This window comes from Crocodylus porosus, unplaced genomic scaffold (genome assembly GCF_001723895.1).
Source record: "Crocodylus porosus isolate Cpor-Errol unplaced genomic scaffold, CroPor_comp1, whole genome shotgun sequence".
In the NCBI taxonomy this organism is placed as follows: Eukaryota; Metazoa; Chordata; order Crocodylia; family Crocodylidae; genus Crocodylus; species Crocodylus porosus.
The window spans coordinates 13,124,909-13,131,272 of NW_017728951.1; positions in this window are offsets into that span (position 1 = coordinate 13,124,909).

Consider the following 6,364-nt stretch of genomic DNA (forward strand, 5'->3'; position numbering starts at 1 on the left):
TTTATGAAGTATTAAATATCAAGGAGTGGGGACTTTTTCATTCAAACTTGAGCACATGCTTAAGTTAAGCAAGGATTTAAGCGCTTTGCAGAATATGAATGAATGAATAAATACTTTTTGGAATTGGGACCCAAGTGAGCAGTATAACCTCTCTCATTTTCTATATTCAGTAATTCTTTTTAGATCCCATCCTTAAAGTAATTAACAATAAGTGATAAACATATTCTGTCTCCCTCTTCTCCCCCCTATCCATTCCCAGAAAAACCCAGAAGGTAAAATTCTGGCATGATTGAAGTCAAAGGGAGTTTTGCCTTTGATTTTAATGAAGTTAAGATGTCATTCATAATCTATTTTGGTGTATATACCTATGTTCTTAAAGAATCAGTTTATTTAATAGATCTTTCTTACTGTCCATGTTATGTGGAGGTATTTCTTAAACTGTGATACTGAATATGTTCATCAGATGCAGTATGATCATGCTTAGAAAGAGAATGTTATTCCTTTTAGTATTTTAGAAGAGACATAGCACTGAGTGAAATGTATCTTTGGTCCAAATGTTTGAAGAAGTATCACCTCTTCAATTTTTGGGTGATGAACTAAACTAAGCACCTGATTCTTAATATCTCAAACACTGGGAAAGATGAAGAGTAATAAGAACAACAATTAGAAAACCAAGTAGAGCAGAAAGATTTCATAGATTTCATAGACATTAGGGCTGGAAGGGACCTCGAGAGATCACCGAGTCCAGCCCCCTGCCCAAAGGGCAGGAAGTCAGCTGGGGTCATAGGATCCCAGCAAGATAAGCATCCAATTTACTCTTAAGTGGGACTGGATCTCCACTCAGTGACCTGGGTTCATATGAAAGTAGGGCTGGAAGGGATCTCGCAAGTCCTCTAGTCCAGCCCCTGCTCCAAGCAGGATTATCCCAGATAGCCAAGTCTCTGTCTAATGTACACTTGAAAACTTCCAAGGATGGCAGTTTCCGCAATTTCTCTAGGTATCCTGTTCCAATGCTTGGGTACTCTCATAGTTATAAACAAACAATAAATACCTAATTACAGTTGTCAGTCTTTTACCTATCCCACTTACCTATCCTGTCCCATCAGGATTTAGGATAAGGTTTAAAAGTTTCCAAAGACTTTGTAAGGCTCATAAAGCAGAGTTTTCTCACCTGTAAGACAAACTATACCAGCCAGGTAAAGAATATTGCAACTATAGACCTGGTACACGTGGATATTGGCAGAGGGGATTGTTTTGACTTCATGCAGTATCTCTTACCATATTCATGTACATTTTTTCTTTAAAATAAGTGGCTGATGCTTTGTTATAAATCCACACCATTTATACATTTCTATATGCATAAACCCTCACCTGTAAGAATCACTCTATACAATTGTCATCTCTTGATTCTGCACATGGCCAGTCTGGAATATGTGGCAATCATAACGGCTAACTCTTCCCACAAAGTTCACATGGAGGTAAAATGCAAGTAAGAGCAGTTTATTGCCTGATATTTTAAACTGCCAAAGTCTACCCTAACAGATGAGCCTGAGCCAAGAATGAGAGCTACAAATAAGCAAAAGCTGTGTGCTGAAGTTTGTTTGAAGTTTTAAATACCAGCTGTTGGAGGCTGCAGTATATAAGGTGTCCCTCCCTCCATTTTCCACATTCAGTCATTAGGAGCCCTTTTGCTTTTGTGTGATCTCATTTTCCTATCACTGCTAATAACTTGGTACGAGTCATCCTTCACCTGAAAAGTATTACACTTATGAGTACCTTTTTATGGGGTAGCTGAGTTGTGCAAGTCTCATTAGAGTCAACTTGTGTTGCTCATTAAAGCACAATACAGTAGGGATCATTGCTGAGGAGCAGCGGGTCCCCCTTCACCTGCCTTTTTCCCTCTCCATTCATTTCCTTGCCATTGCAGTCTTCCCATCTCCTTCATTTCAGAGGCACTACATTGCTAACACAGTGAATTAGGAGACTGAGGAGATTTGCAGAGAGCAATGGGGAAGAGGGCTTTGAAATGCTGGAAGCTGTATCTTTGGGATAACAACTGAGAAATTCCTTCTGGGCATCTTACTAGGGACTCTGATTTGGCATTAAAGTGAAGCCAAGCTAGTGGTACTTGTCTCTGGATTAGGTGTGGGTCAGCATTTCAGATGGGGCGGAGGAGCTGAGGCAAAAGCCTGACCTCGGGCCTAGAGCTGGGTTCTCACTTCGTGACGTTTGTGAGATTTCAGGACAAGACGAGGTAAACTCAGCAATGTCATATGAGGTTGCACTATAGTGGCCAGCTGGCTCGCAAGAAAAGCTATTTGTACGAGAATCCCAGTATCATGAGGCTGTAATCGCACTGGATCTTAAAGGCAGGCTCCTCAAATTGAAATCCAACCCAGAGCCAGAACCAGAGGGGCATGCTCAGGTCCAAAGGCCTGGGTTTTTTTATTCTAGTTGCAAGGTCTTGGCAGAGTTTCTCTGGTCCAGAGGCTTCAGCACACTTTTATTGTGTGTTTGTCTCGAGGCTTGGCAGCAGCTGCATAACTTCAGATCCCTGTTCTCTGTTTTAAGATAAAGTGAGATGCTTTAAATCGGCGGTAAAATAAGACTGTCCTCTTAGCTGATCGGATAGATGAGTGGGAGGGTAGGAGTTCAATGTGAGCCCAAATCCTGGGCCTTTTGGGTGTGAGGGAGGGACCAGGACTAGGTTTATTACTGAGTTTGGTTCACCTTTGAGAAGTGAAATCATTGCCAAGTTTAACAGCACCCTCTACCGGCCACTAAAAGAAGAAAACAAGGGAGATGGACTGAGTTGCAGTGAGACACCTTAGATGTGAGAAATTTAGAGGGTTTGTTAAAAGTGACAAAAAATAGCGGTGTCTTTATTGCCTGGTAAGAACGCACCCTGTTAAGGTACAGTAAAGCTGCTCAGGGCTCCAGTAAAGGTAACTTTGGGTTAATGCTTTCCTAGTGCCCTTGTCTCTCTGCTTCACCTGTGGCAAGTTAAAGGGTGTTTTTAATGTTTCAGGTACTATGCCTGGTAGTTTATGAGGGTTGTTCCTGGAGTTTTTAGGAACAGGCCAGAAAACATTTTAGGATGTTTCAGCCAGGGATGTTCATACCTTGAGTTCAATGTGAGCCCAAATCCTGGGCCTTTTGGGTGCGAGGGGCTTGGTCTAGATGACTTTCTGAGGTTCCTTCTAGCCCTACTTCTCTGTGGCCTATTTTCCTATACTCTGATCATCGTGGATATCCACGTGAAAGCTGAAATAGAAAGATGTGTTGAAAGTTGGTAATATAATTAAGCCCTACACAGACTATTTGAGATTTGAGAAATACTAACAAATAACCTTGAGAAATACTAACAAATAACCTTAGCAACAATTTAGCATTTTTTCCCCACTATTGCTCTTTCTTTGTATGTGTGTGGGCACTGTTGAATCTGTGACTATCAGAACATTTCCTAAAGTAAATGATAACAGGCATGCTGACATTTTTTTTTTTTTTTTTGGCCATACACAAAGCATAAATGTGGTTAAACACTCATTTCCACTGTTCTTTTCAAATGCTTTTGCTGTTTTGAATGTAAAATATTTAAGAACATGTTGGTCCTACAATCTGGTCTTTTGAGGTTTGTTTCTCTGTCTAAACAAACATGCCAGCCAGACTTTTGCATTAGAAAATCTAGCTGAGAAATGTAATTCTGTGTTGGTTGGAAAAATGGGAAGCATTATCCAAAGCAGCACATCAACTACATTTGAAAGAGACTGTCTTCTGGATAATTTGTGTGACTGAGGAGGATTACAGAAATTTGGCTCCTCTCAAATGAATGAGCACAGGAATACACTTTATATGCTGTAAATGGCATTAATAAACAACCAAATTCAAGGTTTTGTTTATTTAAAAAATGAGTGAACTTGAGCGTTTCTGAAATTAAGTTCCTAAAGAAATCAGGGTGATCACTGACACCAGCATGTCTTGCAGATCTGTGGCTGTAGGGATTGCTGTACACATGAAAGTCCAAGCCGCCTGCGAGATGGTCAGCATGAGTCGATCCCAGAATGCATCTGGTGCTCTACGGGAATTAGTGGGGCTCCCTGCACACTCGGGAGTGTGTCTGTGCACGATAACCTGCAGGAGCAGAGCTGCAGGTTGTGTGCACATTAGCACATGCACTGTATTTTTCTCACCTGTGCCAGGCTGAGCGCTGGCAGAAGCACCCAGAATCCAAGTATTTTTCTAGAGGTATGAAAACACAATGCCTGGACCAGCTCGGCCAACGCTTCTACCATGACTAGTAGCACTGCAGCTCTGCCGGTGCTGAAAGACAGGTAAATTAAGGGTAAATTATCAGCCAACAGGCTGGCTCAGATGCACAGTTGGGACGGTCTCATGAATAGGTTTTTTTCTCATTAACTAACTTTTTCATAGCTTGGACATGATAGGCAATTACCCACGGTTAATGTTAGCCACCCATACCAGCTCTTTCTGAAGGACAAGATTTGAACCAAGTGATTTTACGAAGTGCTACAGGGGCAGGCCAGATGGCAAATTGACAAGACATACCGGGTGCTTTGTCCCCCACCATAAAGGATGAGACACTGAATGAAACTGGAAAGCAACAGAAGTGAATGGTTTATTATCAATACCGATAGCCTGCAAAATTCATTGCCAGCTGGTACGTTTGGGGCTAAGAGCTCAGCAGGATAAGTCCTCATGCTTCAGAGCATGGACACTTGACACAAGAAGCAGCTTTCCTGTGAGCGGGTTGTTTCATCGTGGTCTGTCTTCTTGCGCTGGTCTCTGAAAACCGGGTACTGGCTCCTGTCAAAGAAACAGGATCCTGGACTTAATACAACACAGATCTGGCTGAGATTCCTAAGTTCTTCTCTCCAAAGATACTTTTATCTGTTATGGAAATCAGGAACCCTGTTACTGGGAAAGATCAAATTTTAAGAGCAATTATCCTCCCTGAAGAAGAAGAAGTAGGAACTATTTTTCCCCCTCCCTCTTTCCTTCTTTCCCTTCCCCCTTTCCCTCTTCTCCCTTCTCACAAAAACTCAATGCACTGTCTGCAATCTCTGCTTTCATAAAGTTTCACCTCACAAGCTGGCAACAGGTTATCAGCAGAGACTCCGCAAACAGCTGTCTGGAAACGACAGGCGCTTTGCAAAGAATTAAGTAAATTATTTCCAGCTTAGCGTTGGTTTTGCTCACTACATCATGTTCAAACCTTTTACACATTTTCTTTTCACTTGGATGAATATTTGTGTATCATTTACAAAACATGAACAAAATCTCTCTGAACTGGAGTTTCCAACCTCAAGGAGTCTTTATTATTTTTGGAATCATCAGGCCCTGGGCAAAGGCTTAAGGGGAATTTTATCCTTTGTAGTTGGGCCAATAACACTGTAAACTTAAAGACGCACTGTCTTTTTTGAAGCCCAAGAATAGGCAATGAACCAAGTTCTCACTGTCACATGCACCAGTCACAAAAAACACTGACTCTTGCATATTTTTGTTTTATTGTTTGTGCTTGGATTGCTTAAAAATCCCTTTTGCGTGAAAGCCTGAAATGCTGTTCTGAGAAAGGAAAGCTTGTCTGTGTCTGAACAAGCCTTCCCCCTGGTTCCCAAAGGAAGTAAATAGCTGGAAAAATAAAAGTGGGAGTGATGAATTTTTGAGGCCTTAGACTTTTTAAAGAGGGCTACCAGCGGCACACTTGGGCCCAGTCGCACAGAAGTGGAAAGCCAGGGACATGGAGTTGGGGAAAATGAGATGACCTGACCCCTGACAGCAGCAAATGTGGGTTTGAAGTGTGTGGATAGTGGACCTCAGCTGTCTTTGCCTCCCTCCACCATGTCACAGGCTTGACAGCGGGTAGAAAGGCAAATCAGCCCCAAGTATTGCAAGGCCTATCGCATGGTACTGAGACAGCCATTGTAATTGGACTCGAAATGCTGGCTGTTGATCTGGGTTCACATGTAGTTTTGGTCATAGGTGAAACAAATGTGGTGAGTTGAGTCTAGACTAGCCCCCATTGTACTACAGTGCGCAAGCCACTACCCAGTCTGGCCTACTTGATGAGTTGGGCTAAGGTGGGAGTTGGGAACTGATATAATATGTCACTGCAAAGAATGGAGGACTTCTTCTCAAAGTAGTGTTAATTTTCCTCTATGTAGGGCCACTCACATTTGAAGTTGCTATGCAGAGGGTAATGAATGGATCCTTCACTTGTTAAGGTGTTGTGGATGACAAGTGCCTTGGCTACAACAGAACATGCCGCCTCCTTTCATAGGATGAAGCCAACGCTTTGAGCAGTCCTTCCTGCTCATATCTTTTGTTTTAGCTTCCACTTGCCAAC